This window comes from Pseudophryne corroboree, chromosome 6 (assembly GCF_028390025.1).
Source record: "Pseudophryne corroboree isolate aPseCor3 chromosome 6, aPseCor3.hap2, whole genome shotgun sequence".
NCBI lineage: Eukaryota > Metazoa > Chordata > Amphibia > Anura > Myobatrachidae > Pseudophryne > Pseudophryne corroboree.
The window spans coordinates 787,445,067-787,466,519 of record NC_086449.1 but is presented as its reverse complement, the minus strand read 5'-3'; the positions used below and the strand labels follow the sequence as shown (position 1 = coordinate 787,466,519).

Here is a 21,453-nt window from a genome sequence, read left to right as displayed (position 1 = left end):
AAACCTTTCTGTCTGGACTGGTTCCATCCGGCATCCCAGGCAGTTCTCCTGTGTTCTTCTCAACCTCCGTGCATCTATCTCAACTCCGGCTTCCAAAGTATCATCTGCTGGTCAGTACCTGCCGTTCCCCTCTTCAGTGGTTAGCTGTGGCCAACGGACAATTACATCTCCGGGTCTAGCAGAGACTTTATTACCAACTCATTCTATATTGCCACAGTGTCTTTCTACCACTGCGCTATAGGAACCGTACGGTCGTTATCATTGCACATTCTACTGTTGCATAACCTGAACTGCCTAGGTGTATACAAACTGTGTGTTTAATAAACAGACTTTTATTTTACCACGTTGTCTTCGTCATGCCTTTGGGCTTCGGTGCCTTATCCTCTGCATGTCTAAGAACCCTGTTTAACCATCCCGGTTCAAATACACATCCGCCCCTATGCCTGAGGCTTCCCTAGGACAGCCTCAGCCCTCAGACACAGATGACAGCCAAGCAAGAAAATACATGGGCTCGTTTTAGTGTGTCTACAACAATTTATAGTGGGCCGTAGCTCTCTTGAGAACCACATAGCTGCTCCCTCAGCCGGTAAAAGTCGCACAAGTTCTTGGTGAGGATTACTGGGGTAATGGCTGCTGAGGAGGGGGGGGGGGGGTTGGGGGGTTAACGGATTATGGCAGATTTCAAAGGTTCCATGCCTTATGACTGGTGACCTAAGTAGTTCCCCAGTCACTTTGATTTAATCATTGGAACTCAAGCATGGACCGCCTTAAAATCTGACCTGTGATGGCGGCATTTGGGAAATTCTGAATTAAGGGATGCTTTGGAATGGGTGAAGAAGTGCTGGGGGTCAATGTATTAATAGCTTCTGGGTGGGTGGAGGTTAATGGGTACTTACAGGGTGGGTAGAAGAGAGGATGTGGATCATAGGGTCGACAGTGACTAGGTCGACACCTGAAATAGTTCGACATGCACAAGGTCGACATGAGTTTTTTACATTTTTTGGGTGTTTTCTTCGTAAAGTGACCAGGACCCCCAATTAGTGCACCGTATCCCCTAGCATGGCGAGCGAGCTTCGGGCAAGGTGCCTCGCTGCGCTCAGCACAGGTTACTATTGCCAATAATAGTCCACGTGGATCGTAAAGTATGAAAAAGTTCAAAAAGGTAAAAAAAATACCCAAAAACTCATGTCAGCCTTTTTCCATGTCGACCCAGTGGCCATGTCGACCAATAGTGGTCGACCTAATGAGTGTCAATCTAAAGACCGGATCCCAGAAGAGAATGGGTACTGATAAAATGGATTAATATGTTAATGGGCCCTGGAAGAACGGATTATAAGAGAGGAATGAGGTAATGGGTACTGGGAGGTGTGAATTGATTAATGAATATTCTTGAGGGGTATGGGTTAATGTGTGCTGGAAAGTTAATGGGTGCTGACAATGGGGAGATGCAGTACCACATTACTTGCCTGAACATCTGGCATCTGGGTAACCCTCAGGGAACGTAGGGTGGTCAGGCTGTTCCCGATGCAGAGGCCAAAAAATCTGCGTAAAACGGTGCACCAAGCCCTGGCTTTTGGAAACTCTAGCCAGCTCTGCCCACGTTCTGCCCCCAGATGTTGGCAGCCTGTCAATCAGACTTCACCTTTGGGCACTGTGGGTGTAGACGCTGGACCCGTTCTGCAGCCCCACCATTGGGGATGTACTGGATGTAAACCATCCATCAGGTTTACTTACATCTCCCGAATCAGGCCCATAGCACTAGAAACAATTCACTAATACATTGATATTTTAGAGTAATCAAATTATGAAAGCTCCTGAAACATTTTTTTCTCTGGAGAGTAGAGTTAGACATATTGGGGCTACTGGAAGAAATTACTAAACACTAAAATAAAAATAAAACAACGTGCCCTGTGGTCTTACTGAAACAGTGGCCAAGAAATGCATAGTGGAACAGCAATAACACGCTCATTCAGCATTACAGGCTATAACATTTGTATTTTTAAAGCACTATAAATCACACATTACAGTATAGTACAGTGTTACACTATATTTAGCAAATGATTGTACTTTGCTCTTCCATTTCCTTGTATAACTGCATATTGCAATAATAAAAAGCAATAATGGAGGAACAGCATGATTTTACAAGACGAAACTCATACCCCTTTCACACCGCAGCTTGTACCCGGTAATTTGCCGTTTTTACTGGCTTCCTAAACGGTTCGAGCTGCGATGTGAAAGGGTTACCTTCAATTTACCGTTTACAAAATACGGGTATTTTGAAACGGTAAAAAAAGCAGGGTCCTACCCGTTTAATTGTGCAGTGTGAAAGGGTCTGAAACGGTATTTGCAAGCCCCAGAAGGTGATAGGCTGTCTCCATGTGTGATCTCACCAGGCAGAAGCTGGAAATAAACATTTAAAATGACAACCACTGTTTTGTATGGGTGAAACGGGTTCATTGTGAAAGGTACCAAAACGGTAATGAAATGGTAATATACCATACCTCCCAACTGTCCCGATTTTCGCGGGACAGTCCCGTTTTTTGAGGACTGTCCCGCTGTCCCACCCGCGGGCCGCAGTGTCCCGCGGTGGGGGGGGGGGGCAGTTGGGAGTCTCTGACTCTCGCTGCCCTGCTTAGCAGAGCAGCGGTGAATAGACGCTGTGCGCATGCGCACAGCGTCTATTCGCTGGAGTCAGAGGGGGCATGCCAGAGGCTCACAGAGCGCTGGGCATGCCCCGTCAGTGATGAAAATGGGGGCGTGGCTCACGATCGTGGGTCCTCCCGTGAAGCCACGCCCTTTTTCCTTAGGTCACTCCCCTTTTTGGGGGCGCGCGCGGCTTCACCGCGCGTGTGTCCCTATTTAAAGAACTTCAAAGTTGGGAGGTATGATATACTGGTTACAACATGCGATGTGAAGGGGGTTTAACTGCTCAGACCCGTTTTAAGAACCGTTTAAAGAACCGTTTCAAAAGCAGGTTTTGCGATGTGAAAGCAGCATCAGTCTAACGAGGAGCGATAGACTAACGAGCAGAGAGGGCCTAGTTTGCAGCGGTGGTGAGTGGGCAGGAATCTCATCCATTATACCAGAGGTTTAGCCGTTGAGTAAGGAACTTCTAGCAGGTGTGTTCTGCCTTTTTAAAGGGCGTATTTCTCCATATCCAGGGGGGAAATCATGCTGACCTGTGCTATGAGATCCTATGGGAGGTGAAGCCTTGTTTTGTGGAACACTAGTTATAAGATTGGAGTTATGCCAAGTTAATGCAATAAAGGCATAAAATAGGTATATTTGTTATGTAGCTTTATGTAGTTTTTTTCCCCTTGTACAACTGTACCACTGAAACCTTTACATAATGCACATAAATTACCACTCGGGTTTAGAGTTCAATGAGCATATTTAACTTCCAGTTAAATGCTAAAGATCCCCTGAATCAATATATAGGGGTCAGCAGAAGATATATCCCCATTTTCATATGCAAGAGCAGCTCCCAAAAATTTCCATGGACTTCAATGGGGGCTCTAAAATGCTGAATGTACCAAGCTCTTTACAAATCATACCAAGGCTGGTCACAGCTGCGATCATCATCTTCAGATGGCATGAGCCATTTTAGTCTATGGGCTACAGATCTCAATAGTTACTTGAAGAAGGGATCCATGAGATCCCTCCCCAGTAACGGCTGCTTGCGTGATCTGATAACAATAGTGCAGCGGGACCCAAACCATGAAGTACTGCGTTTGCATTAGCGACCACTTTACTTTTACATATAATAAGGACCTTGTCCCCCGATATGAAAATTTTTAAACACCAGCATCTTTATTGCTGTGATAATTAATTATAATTCTAAGCGATAAGTAATTATCGGAACCATGGGGTAGATTTATCAAATCGTGGAGAGCTATATAGCATACCTCCCAACTGTCCCCATTCCAGCGGGACAGTCGTGCTATTCGGACACTGTCCTGCAGTCCCTCTCGCGGGCAGGAGTGTCCCGCGGGTGGAGGGGGGAGGCAGTTGGGGTAGCCTTTTATCATCCAATGCACTGTGCGAGTGATCTCTGAATAGATCATAGTTGCCTACCCTCCCTCATTCTGCAGGAGACTCCCTGAAATAGGAACAATCTCCCTCACTCCCTGAATAGTCCAGCAATCTCCCTGATTACACCTTACCACCATTATGTAGCTGTTACATTCTTGGGGGAAAAAATAAATGAGAGAGATAAATACATTCAAATGGGATCATCGGTGCCATTTCCCTGCATTGGTTATAAGGCACAATGATCCCTATGGCTACATGCATTTTAAATAAGATTTATTGTGGCCACTTACAGTATACGGAATCTCTTGTAAAACACAATACACAAACAAATCCTGCAAAATATCAGTGTATTTTCTTCAACAAATAGATATTACTAAGTTTGGGGCTCATTTACATTTGGATGTAAGTCATTTTCATAACACACCTCTCCAATGTAGCATTACGTGCCCGCGCTTTTAGTTGTTACTTTCAGAATCTCCCTGAAATGCTTTTTCAAAAGTAGGCAAATATGGAATAGATGCCATGCGCATAGCATCTATTCAGTGCGGGGAGGCGAGTAGGGGGCTGCCCATTTTATACTATGTAACCAGCAGACAAGGGGGGGGGGGGGGAATAAAAAAGGGCTTCAAAAATATTTTTGTGTTGCCGATTTGGGAAAGAATACATAATCCAATAGCAGCTGCAGAACATCATTACAGTGTCATAATGATGAAGTCAGGAGGTGCCTTTGTACAATTTCCCAGAGGTGATCATTTTAATCTGTCCTACATCCAACTTCAATTGTGCATCGATCACTCTCCTGCAGAGAGAGAACATTTGGTCCATTGAACAATGTAAAATGTAATCGGGTCCAGGCACGCACACTAGTGTATATACTAGAAATATACAGCTCTTAGACCACGTTCGGACGGAGTTTAGGATTTAAAATGAACATTTCAGAAGGAACAGAAGAATACGGGGAGGAGAAGAAAAAAAGCTGCTTTCTCAAAAGGATTCTTTTTAATCAGAAAAACAGAAGAGAGAAGCGGAGCAGGTTAAATGAATAGTCGGCAACATGCATTTGTAGCATACAAATGAGATGCAACTCATGAAATTTAAAGGTTAGAATTTCCAATTATTTGATTTCAGAGAAAGGAAGTCGTAAATGCAGTTTAAAAATAACATTACATATAAATCAAGAGTGAGAGAGAAGTAGGTCACACATTGCAATCTAACTTGCTGGGATGCTGCCACATTCATAAGGGGGAACTAAATGCCAATTTTTTCCCTACTCAAATAAAAATAAAAAAAAGTCACATTTGTTTGGGAGAGATGTTTGGGAGAGCAAGAAGAGAAAACGAGAGAGATGTGTCAAGTCTGGGAGAGCAATAAAGTAGAGAAGTTGTTCATAGCAACCAGCTTCTAACTGTCATTTATCTAGCACAGTCTATGAAATGACAGGTTGTGACCGGTTGCTTTTGGCCGTCTCCTCTTTCTCTCTCTCCAAGGCTTGATACACCTCCCCCTTTCCCGCTTTTTCACAGATCAAATTTCTTTTTTCATGCTCACAACCTTTCCATTAATTTAGCAGTGTTTTGCTGCCTCGCTTTTTTGTGCCAAGTTGCCATTGGTTTCCAATTACATATGCAGCAAGTACAATTAGGCTGACAATGGGCATTATGGAAACATGCAACATTATTAGTCTATTGCTCCGACTTCCAAAAAAGCCATTATCTGACTTTACATTTCGAGTGAGAGCCTTAGGGGCCCTGTATAAAACATGGAATTCTACAAAGGCGAATGTGCACGCTTGCGGGCTATTTAGGGGATAATGAAGAGCTGGATGTAATTAAAAAGAAAAAATGTATGGAGTGTATGTTTGTAAATAACAGTGACGTGCGGTGAGGTCATTGGCTGGGGAGGCACTGAGATATATATATATATATTAGTGGTTGAACTGGAAATTTTGAAGTGGCGGTATGCAAAAGTCAAGGATGCAATTATTTCGGCGCGCGCGCTCCAGAAAAGGGGGCGTGGTCACCCAAAAGGGGGCGTGTCCAGTGTAGTAGAACCCCTTATACTATCTAGTACTGGTGCCCCTTTCACCTTATAGCACACGGTACGAGCTGAAATTCACATTATAGCACACGGTACGAGCCGAAATTCACATTGTAGCACACTGAATAAGCCGAAATTCACATTGTAGCACATTGAATGAGCCGAAATTCACATTGTAGCACATTGAATGAGCCGAAATTCACATTGTAGCACACTGAATGAGCTGAAATTCACATTGTAGCACATTGAATGAGCCGAAATTCACATTGTAGCACACTGAATGAGCCGAAATTCACATTGTAGCACACTGAATGAGCTGAAATTCACATTGTAGCACATTGAATGAGCCGAAATTCACATTGTAGCACACTGAATGAGCCGAAATTCACATTGTAGCACACTGAATGAGCCGAAATTAACATTGTAGCATACTGAATGAGCCGACATTAACATTGTCGCACAGTCAATGAGCCAACATTAACATTGTAGAACACTGAATGAGCCGAAATTCACATTGTAGCACACTGAATGAGCCAACATTAACATTGTAGCACACTGAATGAGCCCAAATTGTGACAGCAGGGACAGCCAGAGTGACAGCAGAGACAGGGTGAGAGAGAGTGATGGCAGGGAGAGAGAGTGTTATGGCAGGGAGAGAGAGAGAGTGACGGCAGGGAGAGAGAGAGAGAGTGATGGCAGAGAGAGAGAGAGAAAGAGAGAGTGACGACAGTGACAGCAGGGGGAGAGAGAGTGACAGTAGAAACAGGGACAGTAACGACAGGGAGAGAGGGTGACGGCAGGGGAACATTACCTATGGGCAGCGGCGGTGATAAGGACGGAGTCCTTTGGTGCGATGAGGTCCTTCTGACCGCCATTTGTTGCGGGCGAGCGGCTGGCGGCAGTGAGCGGCTGACCAGGGGCGTAAGTTAATACCAGACGCCCGGAGGCGAAAAAGATCATATTGCCCCCCCCACTCAGCCCAGTTCAGGTATACACACAAAGCCAAATATACACGCATACACACACTTACATATATAAAAACTAGTGATGAGCACCGGAAATTTTTCGGGTTTTGTGTTTTGGTTTTGGGTTCGGTTCCGCGGCCGTGTTTTGGGTTCGAACGCGTTTTGGCAAAACCTCACCGAATTTTTTTTGTCGGATTCGGGTGTGTTTTGGATTCGGGTGTTTTTTTCAAAAAACCCTAAAAAACAGCTTAAATCATAGAATTTGGGGTTCATTTTGATCCCAAAGTATTATTAACCTCAATAACCATAATTTCCACTCATTTTCAGTCTATTCTGAACACCTCACACCTCACAATATTATTTTTAGTCCTAAAATTTGCACCGAGGTCGCTGGATGGCTAAGCTAAGCGACCCAAGTGGCCGACACAAACACCTGGCCCATCTAGGAGTGGCACTGCAGTGTCACGCAGGATGGCCCTTCCAAAAAACACTCCCCAAACAGCACATGACGCAAAAAAAAAAAGAGGCGCAATGAGGTAGCTGTGTGAGTAAGCTAAGCGACCCTAGTGGCCGACACAAACACCTGGCCCATCTAGGAGTGGCACTGCAGTGTCACGCAGGATGGCCCTTCCAAAAAACACCCCCCAAACAGCACATGACGCAAAGAAAAATGAAAGAAAAAAGAGGTGCAAGATGGAATTGTCCTTGGGCCCTCCCACCCACCCTTATGTTGTATAAACAGGGCATGCACACTTTAACCAACCCATCATTTCAGTGACAGGGTCTGCCACACGACTGTGACTGAAATGACGGGTTGGTTTGGACCCCCACCAAAAAAGAAGCAATTAATCTCTCCTTGCACAAACTGGCTCTACAGAGGCAAGATGTCCACCTCATCATCATCCTCCGATATATCACCGTGTACATCCCCCTCCTCACAGATTATCAATTCGTCCCCACTGGAATCCACCATCTCAGCTCCCTGTGTACTTTGTGGAGGCAATTGCTGCTGGTCAATGTCTCCACGGAGGAATTGATTATAATTAATTTTAATGAACATCATCTTCTCCACATTTTCTGGATGTAACCTCGTACGCCGATTGCTGCCAAGGTGAGCGGCGGCACTAAACACTCTTTCGGAGTACACACTTGTGGGAGGGCAACTTGGGTAGAATAAAGCCAGTTTGTGCAAGGGCCTCCAAATTGCCTCTTTTTCCTGCCAGTATAAGTACGGACTGTCTGACGTGCCTACTTGGATGCGGTCACTCATATAATCCTCCACCATTCTTTCAATGGGGAGAGAATCATATGCAGTGACAGTAGACGACATGTCCGTAATCGTTGTCAGGTCCTTCAGTCCGGACCAGATGTCAGCATCAGCAGTCGCTCCAGACTGCCCTGCATCACCGCCAGCGGGTGGGCTCGGAATTCTGAGCCTTTTCCTCGCACCCACAGTTGCGGGAGAATGTGAAGGAGGAGATGTTGACAGGTCGCGTTCCGCTTGACTTGACAATTTTGTCACCAGCAGTTCTTTGAACCCCAGCAGACTTGTGTCTGCCGGAAAGAGAGATCCAAGGTAGGTTTTAAATCTAGGATCGAGCACGGTGGCCAAAATGTAGTGCTCTGATTTCAACAGATTGACCACCCGTGAATCCTTGTTAAGCGAATTAAGGGCTCCTTCCACAAGTCCCACATGCCTAGCGGAATCGCTCTGTGTTAGCTCCTCCTTCAATGTCTCCAGCTTCTTCTGCAAAAGCCTGATGAGGGGAATGACCTGACTCAGGCTGGCAGTGTCTGAACTGACTTCACGTGTGGCAAGTTCAAAAGGTTGCAGAACCTTGCACAACGTTGAAATCATTCTCCACTGCGCTTGAGACAGGTGCATTCCACCTCCTATATCGTGCTCAGTTGTATAGGCTTGAATGGCCTTTTGCTGCTCCTCCAACCTCTGAAGCATATAGAGGGTTGAATTCCACCTCGTTACCACTTCTTGCTTCAGATGATGGCAGGGCAGGTTCAGGCGTTTTTGGTGGTGCTCCAGTCTTCTGTACATGGTGCCTGAACGCCGAAAGTGTCCCGCAATTCTTCTGGCCACCGACAGCATCTCTTGCACGCCCCTCTCGTTTTTTAAATAATTCTGCACCACCAAATTCAAGGTATGTGCAAAACATGGGACGTGCTGGAATTTGCCCATATTTAATGCACACACAATATTGCTGGCGTTGTCCGATGCCACAAATCCACAGGAGAGTCCAATTGGGGTAAGCCATTCTGCGATGATCTTCCTCAGTTGCCGTAAGAGGTTTTTAGCTGTGTGCGTATTCTGGAAAGCGGTGATACAAAGCGTAGCCTGCCTAGGAAAGAGTTGGCGTTTGCGAGATGCTGCTACTGGTGCCGCCGCTGCTGTTCTTGCGGCGGGAGTCCATACATCTACCCAGTGGGCTGTCACAGTCATATAGTCCTGAGCCTGCCCTGCTCCACTTGTCCACATGTCCGTGGTTAAGTGGACATTGGGTACAACTGCATTTTTTAGGACACTGGTGAGTCTTTTTCTGAGGTCTGTGTACATTTTCGGTATCGCCTGCCTAGAGAAATGGAACCTAGATGGTATTTGGTACCGGGGACACAGTACCTCCAACAAGTCTCTAGTTGCCTCTGCAGTAATGATGGATACCGGAACCACGTTTCTCACCGCCCAGGATGCCAAGGCCTCAGTTATCCGCTTTGCAGAAGGATGACTGCTGTGATATTTCATCTTCCTCGCAAAGGACTGTTGGACAGTCAATTGCTTGGTGGAAGTAGTAAAAGTGGTCTTACGAGTACGACTTCCCCTCTGGGATGACCATCGACTCCCAGCAGCAACAACAGCAGCGCCAGCAGCAGTAGGCGTTACACGCAAGGATGCATCGGAGGAATCCCAGGCAGGAGAGGACTCGTCAGAATTGCCAGTGACATGGCCTGCAGGACTATTGGCATTCCTGGGGAAGGAGGAAATTGACACTGAGGGAGTTGGTGGGGTGGTTTGCGTGAGCTTGGTTACAAGAGGAAGGGATTTACTGGTCAGTGGACTGCTTCCGCTGTCGCCCAAAGTTTTTGAACTTGTCACTGACTTATGATGAATGCGCTGCAGGTGACGTATAAGGGAGGATGTTCCGAGGTGGTTAACGTCCTTACCCCTACTTATTACAGCTTGACAAAGGCAACACACGGCTTGACAAATGTTGTCCGCATTTCTGTTGAAATACTTCCACACCGAAGAGCTGATTTTTTTGGTATTTTCACCAGGCATGTCAATGGCCCTATTCCTCCCACGGACAACAGGTGTCTCCCCGGGTGCCTGACTTAAACAAACCACCTCACCATCAGAATCCTCCTGGTCAATTTCCTCCCCAGCGCCAGCAACACCCATATCCTCCTCATCCTGGTGTACTTCAACACTGACATCTTCAATCTGACTATCAGGAACTGGACTGCGGGTGCTCCTTCCAGCACTTGCAGGGGGCGTGCAAATGGTGGAAGGCGCATGCTCTTCACGTCCAGTGTTGGGAAGGTCAGGCATCGCAAACGACACAATTGGACTCTCCTTGTGGATTTGTGATTTCGAAGAACGCACAGTTCTTTGCTGTGCTTTTGCCAGCTTGAGTCTTTTCATTTTTCTAGCGAGAGGCTGAGTGCTTCCATCCTCATGTGAAGCTGAACCACTAGTCATGAACATAGGCCAGGGCCTCAGCCGTTCCTTGCCACTCCGTGTGGTAAATGGCATATTGGCAAGTTTACGCTTCTCCTCTGACAATTTTATTTTAGATTTTTGAGTCCTTTTTTTACTGATATTTGGTGTTTTGGATTTTACATGCTCTGTACTATGACATTGGGCATCGGCCTTGGCAGACGACGTTGCTGGCATTTCATCGTCTCGGCCATGACTCGTGGCAGCAGCTTCAGCACGAGGTGGAAGTCGATCTTGATCTTTCCCTATTTTTGGAACCTCAACATTTTTGTTCTCCATATTTTAATAGGCACAACTAAAAGGCACCTCAGGTAAACAATGGAGATGGATGGATACTAGTATACTTATGGATGGACGAGCGACTGCCGACACAGAGGTAGCTACAGCCGTGGACTACCGTACTGCGTCTGCTGCTAATATAGACTGGATGATAATGATATAATATATATATATATATATATATCACTACTGCAGCCGGACAGGTATATAATGACGGACCTGCTGGACACTGTCAGCAGCACTGCAGACTCCTAAAGTAAGCTACTAGTAGTATCAAGAAGATAGAAAAAAAAAAAAAACACCACAGGTAGGTGGTATACAATTATGGATGGACGAGCGACTGCCGACACAGAGGTAGCTACTGCCGTGGACTACCGTACTGCGTCTGCTGCTAATATAGACTGGATGATAATGATATAAAAAATATATATATATATATCACTACTGCAGCCGGACAGGTATATATTATATCATTAATGACGGACCTGCTGGACACTGTCAGCAGAATGCGTTTATAGAATAAAAACACCACACGACGAGTGTTTAACTTTTTCAGGCAGACAATCACAATATACTGGTGGTCAGACAGTGGTCACTGGTCAGTCACACTGGCAGTGGCACTCTGGCAGCAAAAGTGTGCACTGTTAAATAATATGTACTCCTGCTACTGCTCCCCAGTCTCCCCCACAATTAAGCTGTGTGAGCACTGAGCACTCAGCACAGTCAGATATACATAGATGATGCAGCACACTGAGGCTGAGCACAGATATGGTATACTGTTACTGTGTCACTGTGTATCGTTTTTTTTCAGGCAGAGAACGGATTATATTAAATAATAATATAATAAAACTGCACTGGTGGTCACTGGTCAGTCACTAGTAAACTCTGCACTCTCTGAGTACTCCTAAGCTCCAGTAAATCAAGTGTCTCACTCTCACTCTCTCTCTTCTAATCTAAATGGAGAGGACGCCAGCCACGTCCTCTCCCTATGAATCTCAATGCACGTGTGAAAATGGCGGCGACGCGCGGCTCCTTATATAGAATCCGAATCTCGCGATAGAATACGAGCCTCGCGAGAATCCGACAGCGGGATGATGACGTTCGGGCGCGCTCAGGTTAGCCGAGCAAGGCGGGAAGATCAGAGTCTGCCTCGGATCCGTGTAAAAAGGCTGAAGTTCGGGGGGGTTCGGATTCCGAGGAACCGAACCCGCTCATCACTAATAAAAACAGGGCCAGCTCTACCATTAGGCAGCTTTAGGCGGCTGCCTAGGGGCGCCAGTCACTGGAGGGCACCACTGAATTCATTTAGTCTAGCAAAAAACTGAAGCATGTCTCTGTATGCGGCCTCCTCTTTTTACACTGTGCTGCCTGCTCCTGCAGGTCTAACAGGTACAGCCACCTCTATCAGGCTGTACCACATAGTGCCTCAGCGCTTTCTCTTTGCCGACACTTGTAACATCAGGTCATGTGAAGGCACATAGGAGGCGGATGTAACTATGGCTCCAGAGAGGCGCCCCCATGGTGGCTCCTTATAGCCATAATGCACCTCCTGCAGGAGGGTTGCAGGTTAGGGGGCTCCGGGTTGATGCTTTGCCTAGGGTGCAGAGAGACCTTGCACCGGCCCTGTATAAAAATACACACCCAGCCACATTTACAAACAGACACACACACACACACACACACACACACACACACACACATTATACCACTTATACACAAATAGCCACACAGATATAGCCACATATCTACATACTCACAGTCACACACACGCAGCCACATTTACACACACACACACACACACACACACACACACACACACACACACACACACACACACACGTCCCCACACTGACACTCTCCTCCATTAGTTCCAGACTGAGCTGTCAGTGGGGCAGGAGCCGGGCTGGCGGCGGCGGGCGGCTGTGAGCGGCAGCTTTTCATGCAGGAGCCGGGCGGTTGTGAGCTGTCAGTGGGGCGGGGGGCTGGCGGCGGCGGGCGGCTGTGAGCTGCGTCTTTTCATGCGGGAGCCGGGCGTTTGTGAGCCGTGGGCAGGTGAGGAGTGGAGCGGGGATGGGACATGGGAGAAGGGAGGAGCTAGTAGTTGGTGACGGGACCAAAATTACCACTGTCACAGTGATGGGCGTGCTTTCAGATACGCTGCAAGCACGCCCCTGCTGTTCAGCGGCACTTGGACAGGTGCCGCTTCCATTCGTTTTTTCAATGGGCTTTTACAGCCCTCTGCTTGTCCCCGCCCCCTGCCCACCCCCTGCTTCCGGCCGATCACAATGGAGAGCAGGAGGCACCGTTCTCGGTGCCGCACAAGTACATTTCAACAGCCATTTAAACTGAAAAATTATTAACATAATATAAATAAAATACTTATGACACAGAATGTGTCATAAGTATCTTCTTTGTATTATTTTAATATTTAATCACAGGGGAGGCACTGCCTCCCCTGACTGCACGTCCCTGGTAAATAAAGAGTTTTTATACAAAGACCCGAGTGCGGAGCCTTAGATTTTTTTTGTTTTTACTTGTATCAGATCCAGGGCAGTCATCAGGTGGGGGCTGGTGTCCCGGGCCCTTTCAGAGAGGGGGGGGCCCACCCCTGGCTCCTACCACCAATACCTGGAGACCTGCACCAGGCTATGAAACAACAACAGCAGGCTGACGCACAGGGAGTACCCCTTAAAACAAGCCTGCCCTGCACTCTGTGAATCGTTCCTGTAGGTCTGCAAGGCTCCACTGATATGTAATATCACAATGTACAGGTATGACATCACCTAGGGGTGAAGTGGTCCGGCAGAATTTTTTTTTTAGGGGAGAGGGCCCCCGTCTCTTTTGTCAGTCACGGGCCCGACATTTTCTGATGACAGCCCTGGTCAGATCCATCAGGAAACAGGTCTAAAGCTATGAGAGCTGTAGGTATCAGTTAATTTATTTTTATTTTGTTACAGAGCTCCTATCGATTTTTATGTTATCTATGAACATTCAATTTTACTTTCATTCGCATCAAAATAAAAACATTTGGAATTTAGCAGTCATTAAATGTTTAAAAATGAACTGATCTAGTGCATGGCTTGACTGACGATGACGGAACAAGGGACAATTTCCACCAAGGGAACATGTCAACAACATACAGTACAGTAAGTGCTATTCTGTCTTTGCCAGACCCGCAAACACTACTCTTCCTCAATAAATAACATGAAGTTAACAAACAAAAATAGATAACAATTGCACCCATGGGCAAATTGGGATGGAAAACCAGCCCGGGAAATTTCTGGAAGCAGCCCTCATGGAGGCAGGTCTGTTGAGGGGGTGGGGTCTGTGGAAGGGGGCGATATAGTCCCTTCTCATAAGGCCTGATTCAGAGACGGAGGCAGATATGGCCTCCTTCGGTGGCGGATTTTACCTACGGGCTGCAGGTTTGCAGTCTCTCCGCTGGTAAATTCATCCACCTCAGTGAACCAGATGCAGTCTGTGAGGCCGCACTGGTTACACTGTGACTGGCAGTGACTTCCTATTAGAAGTCCTACCTGCCAGTCACCCATGGAACAGGCAGTCCCATTCGGAGTTGTTTCTTCCCTCCTTGACTGCCATACCGGGCTGCGTTTAGCCTGTAGGAAGCCACTCCCTGCCTCATCAGCCCTAGACAGCTTCCATGGGCTGCAGCCAATGCAGTCCATAGAAGCTGGGGTTTTGTGCATGCTCAGTACCATCACCGCTACTGCACATGCGTCGGCCCATTAGCTGCATTGTATGTGTGCCAGCTGGGACCTGGCCGACGGCGGGAGCAGGAAGCAGGGACATAGAAGCAGGTACCCATCAATACACAGCGGTAGCCCCCTCCTCCATTGAGGTAGGAGCCACTGCTGGCCTCTTTGCATCTTTTGCTCCAGTTGTGTCTGTGACGTTATGCTAATGTCGCTACAAAAGGCCAATTTGCACCCAATGGGGGTAATTCCAAGTTGATCGCAGCTGGGTGGGTTATTTTGTTTCTGTGCAGGGTAAATACTGGCTGCTTTATTTTTACACTGCAAATTAGATTGCAGATTGAACACACCCCACCCAAATCTAACTCTCTCTGCACATGTTAAATCTGCCTCCCCTGCAGTGCACATGGTTTTGCCCAACTGCTAAAAAATTTCTTGCTGCGATCAACTTGGAATTACCCCCAATATTCAGAAAGAAGGTTGTTTGAATATACAGTCGTGTCCTTGCAAATTTGCAGTATCCACATCTTCCACTTCTGTCCCCCGTAAATTATGTGCACAGGCTGACTATTGAGGAATGCACACCTTCCTGATATATATCTCTGGACAGTTTAACTGGGGATATTCAATGATCTTATAATCATCCTTCATTCATGCAGCACATTGAGGGAATCAGTATAAAACTATATAGAACCCCTTTTCCACTAGCTAAATTTACCCGTGTTTTTGCACGGGGATGCGCATCAACACAGGTTTTTAGTGGAGATGAGCGGGTTTGGTTCGTCGAGATCCGAACCCCCCCGATCTTCACCTATTTTACACGGGTCCGAGGCAGCCCCGGATCTTCCCGCCTTGCTTGGTTAACCAGAACGTCATCATCCCGCTGTCGGATTCTCGCGAAATTCGTATTCTATATAAAGAGCTGCGTGTCGCCGCCATTTTCACTCGTGCATTGGAGATTGAACGGAGAGGACGTGGCTCAGTGTGCTGCATTTTGGTGACCAACAGTATATAGTTGTACAGTACAGTAGGCCATTGCTGTATCTTGCAGCTCTGTTTCACTGCAAGTATCCATTCCATATCTGTGCTGCATTTTTGTGAACAGTATATATAGTAGTACAGTGCAGCATTTTGGTGACCAACAGTATATAGTTGTACATTACAGTAGGCCATTGCTGTATCTTGCAGCTCCGTGTCACTGCAAGTATCCATTCCATATCTGTGCTGCATTTTTGTGAGCAGTATATATAGTAGTACAGTGCAGCATTGTGGTGACCACCAGTATATAGTAGTACAGTACAGTAGGCCATAGCGTTATCTTGCTGCACCGTGTCACTTCTAGTATCCTAATCAGTGCTTAATATCTGTGCTCAGTGTCAGTGCTGCATTGTGGTGACCAGTATACTACAGTTCAATACTCCAGTGCTGTTCTCGCTGCTCAGTGTCAGTTCTCCGTAGTATCATCAGTGCTCAGTATAATCAGTGCTCAGTATAATCAGTCTGCTGTTAGACGTGCGCCCGTTTTCCGCCATTAGTGCATTGGGATTTAGACAATTGATGAAGTTATTGTGTCCCCGGTACAAAATCCCATCTAGATTCCACTTCACTAGGCAGGCGATAGCGAGATTTTACCAATTAATAACATTGATTTATAATTTTACAGTGATCTTGCCAAATAATTCCAGTGATTTTGTCATTTTCTTCCAGTGATTTGGACCAATAATACCATTGATTAGAACGAATAATTCCTGTGATATTGAGGTGTTTGTGTCGCTTAGCTTAGCCGTCCAGCGACCACAGTGCACCTCTTTTTCTCTTTTCTTTGCATCATGTGCTGTTTGGGGACTATTTTTAAGTGCCATCCTGTCTGACACTTCCGTATATGTCCAGTGGTACTGTCATTTGATATAATTCCCGACATTACTGCCGTTTAATTCCAGTGATTTTGTCATTTTCTTCCAGTGATTTGAACCAATAATACCATTGATTAGAACAAATAATTCTTGTGATTTTGTCATTTTCTTCCAGTGATTTGGACCAATAATACCATTGATTAGAACAAATAATTCCTGTGATATTGAGGTGTTTGTGTCGCTTAGCTTAGCCATCCAGCGACCACAGTGCACCTCTTTTTCTCTTTTCTTTGCATCATGTGCTGTTTGGGGCCAATTTTTTTCAAGTGCCATCCTGTCTGACACTGCAGTGCCACTCCTAGATGGGCCAGGTGTTTGTGTCGGCCACTTGGGTCGCTTAGCTTAGTCATCCAGCGACCTCTGTGCAAATTTTAAAACTAAAAATAATATTGTGAGGTGTGAGGTGTTCAGAATAGAATGGAAATGAGTGGAAATCATGGTTATTGAGGTTAATAATACTATAGGATCAAAATTACCCCCAAATTCTATGATTTAAGCTGTTTTTGAGGGGTTTTTGAAAAAAAAAACACCCGAATCCAAAACACACCCGAATCCGACAAAAAAATTTCAGGAAGGTTTTGCCAAAACGCGTCTGAATCCAAAACACGGCCGCGGAACCGAATCCAAAACACAAAACCCGAAAAATTTCCGATGCACATCTCTAGTTTTTAGTAGGTGGAAACCTACCGGGTAGCTACCTGGGTTGAACACGGTAACACGGTAACGACCCGGGTAATTGTGCAGTGGAAACAGTCATTACCAGTGTTTCAGAACAGAGTAACGAGTGACATCAATAGGCTATTACAGATCTTACCCGGGTTAAGTGGAAACAGATCCGACCCGGGATTAACCCGTGTCGAAGCGCAGTGGAAACGGCGGGGCTGACACGGGTTGTAGCCGGGTTAAACATCCCGGATCGGACTCAGCACTCAAGTGGAAAAGGGGTATAATATACAATAATTGTTTCCATTAGTTTCCCAGCTAGATAACCTATGTACACTGTACTCTGAGAAAATTGTCGCAAAATACGATGTAACAGACATCTGGAAACTACTGTATATCATGCTAAACAGCCTTCATGCCAAACAACTGTGTGCAGAAATCACATACAAGCGAAGGGCAGCTCAGCGAGATCCCATCCTGCAATATTGCTGTCTGACCATAAACCTTCTGCAACACAAATCAATATGTTATTAGAGTGAATAAACATCTAAATGAACTTGAACACAGACAATTACACCTTTGGCCACAGTTCCTTGTGTACCAAAGTGTTTGAAGGTTGAAGTCTAAATTATCTTCAGGTAATTAAAGTGATTTACAAAATCTAACACGGCTGTCCTATCTGTCTTTGCCACATGTACTGAGATGTTTTACGAGACAGAAGTTTTACTACCCAAGCTCCGTATTCAGAGCTGTGCACAAGTAAGGGGCAAATTACACTCACATAGGGCCTGCTTCAGATGGGGTTGGAGGTGCTCTCGCCTCCTGCTGCACTAATATGGTAATGCAGCAGGAGGCGTCTGATATAAGTGGATGCCTGCTGCTTGCAATCTTCCGCAGATCCTGACCTCAACATCGCCATCCCTAAACGGCAGCAGACTGTCAATCACTGCGCATATGCACAGTGTGGGTATGGGGCATGTGCAAAGTATCAAACATTGTTCATTTGTGACATGCAACGCAGATCCAGCTGTGCACAAGGAAAAAAATAAATAAAAATTGGATCTTCACTTGTATGCAGAGACCTAACGCATCTACTGTGTATGACCACACAGCCCTTATTCATGCACTTGGTGTCACTGCGGCCATCATTATTATTGTGCTCTTGCACGCCACCTTGTGTTAGGTACAAGAGATGCGTATGGAAAAAAAAACAATAATTTCTGCCTACGCTCATCTCCGAACAGCCCACCAGTCCATCTACAAGCCATCACTGAACTTAACCTACATGCGCATACCTCCCAACATCTGGTGTGCTAGACGGACCTAGGACTCCTGTGCATGCCGAAGGGGGTGTGGCCTCTGTAAAAGGGGATGTGACTTCACAGGAATGCTTCAACCAAGAGCCAAGCATCGTTTCCGTCACTAAGGGGTCATGCTCAGTGCTCCAGGCTAAGTGACCTCTGACATCACAACCACGTGACCTGTCACAGCGGAGGAGCAAGGTGGCCTTTGCTCACCACGCTTTGGGTTACTAGAGGGAAAAGAGGTTGATGTGGATGGTGAAACTGCTACCCCACCAAAGTTGCTCCTCCCCCTTCAATCGCAGGTCATAGGTCCTAGGATCTACTTGAATTTAGCATCTAACATGCTGGCATGCCCGCAGTCCCTGACCTTATCTCCCTTTACACTCCCACCCGTCCTCTTCGCTCCCGGAGTGAACAGATGCAGTGTGCATGTGCACTGCATCTATTTACCACTGCTCTGCTAAGCAGAGCAACAAGTGACTCCCAACTACCCACCCACCGCAGGACACAGCAGTTTGTGGGTGGGACAGTGCACAAAAAATGGGACTGTTACGTGAAAATCGGGACAGTCGGGGGGAATATATGTGCATGTCCCCTTACCATCCAGTGATGCCAGCGAGATGTAACAGATGTGTACTTAAGTCATCATAGATGTGTGTGCTTGGCTATGGAGGATATATAGTACGAAAACACGCAAGAGCCACCCACAAAAGGGACTTGCATGCAACTCTGCACCATAATGTGCAGTGACCTTAACCAGGTACTGTGGTTGCAAATATGCGCACTAGAGAAAAGTCTACAGAAATAAGGCTTGGGCGCCATGTTCCCGGAGACCTGTGCATGGGCTGTAGACTCTGGCATAAAGCCAGAATCCCTTGTCTTGTGGGAGAGGAGGGGGCCGCACCCGTGGGCTATGCCCGTGTCCTCTCGTCTCTTAAACAGCCTCAGTCATTACTACACGCAGTAACAAGAAATGTTCAGCATTTTCTCAAAAAATACAGAATTATTGTATCTGATTTTTTTTTTTTTGCAACTTTACAAACATTTTACATAAGAAAGGGCTGCATGAACAGACAATGGGGGTAATTCAGACCTGATCGTAGCAGCAAATTTGTTAGCAGTTGGGCAAAACCATGTGCACTGCAGGGGGGGGCAGATATAACATGTGCAGAGAGAGTTAGATTTGGGTGGGTTATTTTGTTTCTGTGCAGGGTAAATACTGGCTGCTTTATTTTTACACTGCAATTTAAATTTCAGTTTGAACACACCCCACCCAAATCTAACTCTCTCTGCACATGTTACATCTGCCTCCCCTGCAGTGCACATGGTTTTGCCCAACTGCTAACAAATTTGCTGCTACGATCAGGTCTGAATTACCCCCAATGTTCTGCAGTGATCTATGCAGCATATTGTCTGATGACAATGGGCAATGACACATACCAACATACTCCATTGTGTACGCAGAGTCCCCAGTAATTCTCTAACTGCACTGACTGACATTAACCAATGGAACTGCGGATACATTGACGTTTCTTCCAGACACAAATGGTATAATTACAAATTTTAATGAATAAGTCATTGGCATGCTACAGAGGAAAGGAATGTCCTTGTTTTACCCAATCAGCTATAATGACCAACAAGACTTTCATATAACATTTGTGGCACCAGGTAAAGAACACGGGGGTAAATTTACTAAGGTGGGAGTTTTTTTTAGAACTGGTGATGTTGCCCATAGCAACCAATCAGATTCTACTTAACATTTGTCTAGCTGCTTCTAGAAGATAATAGATTCAATCGGATTGGTTACTATGGGCAACATCACCAGTTCTAAAAATCTCCCACCTTAGTACATTTACCCCACGGAGTGGTAACTGTGTTATTAGTGACAAAGATGCAGCTTTCTTCTTGTGACACATCTCTAATAATCTAATATACGCAATGTGTACAGGCAGCTGTCACTGGTCACATGTAGATGGCATCAGTGCTTCACTTACATCATACTGTAATACGGGTGTCTCTTCTCATTAAGAACTGCAATGAGAATTACTACAATGTGCTCCTGTCCTGTTGTTCTTTTCTCCAGGGCTGTAACTAGGGGGGAGCGATGCCACCACCCAGGGCCTAGGGGCAGCTGCGTTGCTCCCCTCTGGCACCGGGCATTCGGCTTGCAGGGTTGCTTGGAACAACATCCTGAAGCCTAGAGAGTCACTCCAGTCGATCCACTCCATCCCGGTCCCGGCATCCCCCTCTGGATGTCACATGTTTGTGGAGTGGGGTCTTTACTGCTACGCCCATGGTTTTTACGCTGCAGATGCTTTAGAACTGAGCACACGCAAGTAAGGGCGATGCAAAGTCAGAGGTTGCATCTGCACTTGTGATCCACAAGGAGGAACTAGGGCAGAGGTTCTCAAACGTGGTCCTCTAGGCACCCCAATGGTCCAGGTTTCCAGTTTATCCATGCTTGGCCACAGGAGACCTAATTAGCACATCTGTCAATTTGATTTAACCATCTGTGCTGAACCATGGACATACCTAAAACCTGGACCGTTGGGGTGCCTTGAGGACCACGTTTAAGAACCTCTGAATTAGGGTGTGATCAAGCGTTTTCATGTAGGCAAAGTTCAATGTGGGCATAATTACAGGTTATGCAGAGTTGTATAGAAGAGAAAATACACCCATCTGGAAGTGGATCTTTTGCACCTAGTATCGAGCAGAGAAGTCAGCACTGATCGTGGGGACTAGTAGTAAACTATTGGCGTACGGTTTGTCATCAATCAGAATCTCAACAAGCGGTATGTGGACCCCACAGCACAGACAAGT

The 21,453-nt window shown here is 46.2% G+C and overlaps 1 protein-coding gene across 2 annotated transcripts in view; it reads right to left on the bottom strand.

The window, feature by feature from the left end:
- The window catches only part of ATP10B (ATPase phospholipid transporting 10B (putative)), a 650,716-nt gene that overhangs the window by 282,735 nt on the left and 346,528 nt on the right, over positions 1-21,453 (bottom strand). The window contains exon 1 of one of the 2 annotated variants that reach the window (XM_063928761.1): positions 18,625-18,757. The exons of the other annotated variant lie outside the window; for it this stretch is intronic. The gene's annotated coding sequence lies outside the window, so the exon portion shown is untranslated. Of the gene's footprint in view, positions 1-18,624; positions 18,758-21,453 lie in introns of those variants that run through there. 2 annotated transcript variants of the gene reach the window in all.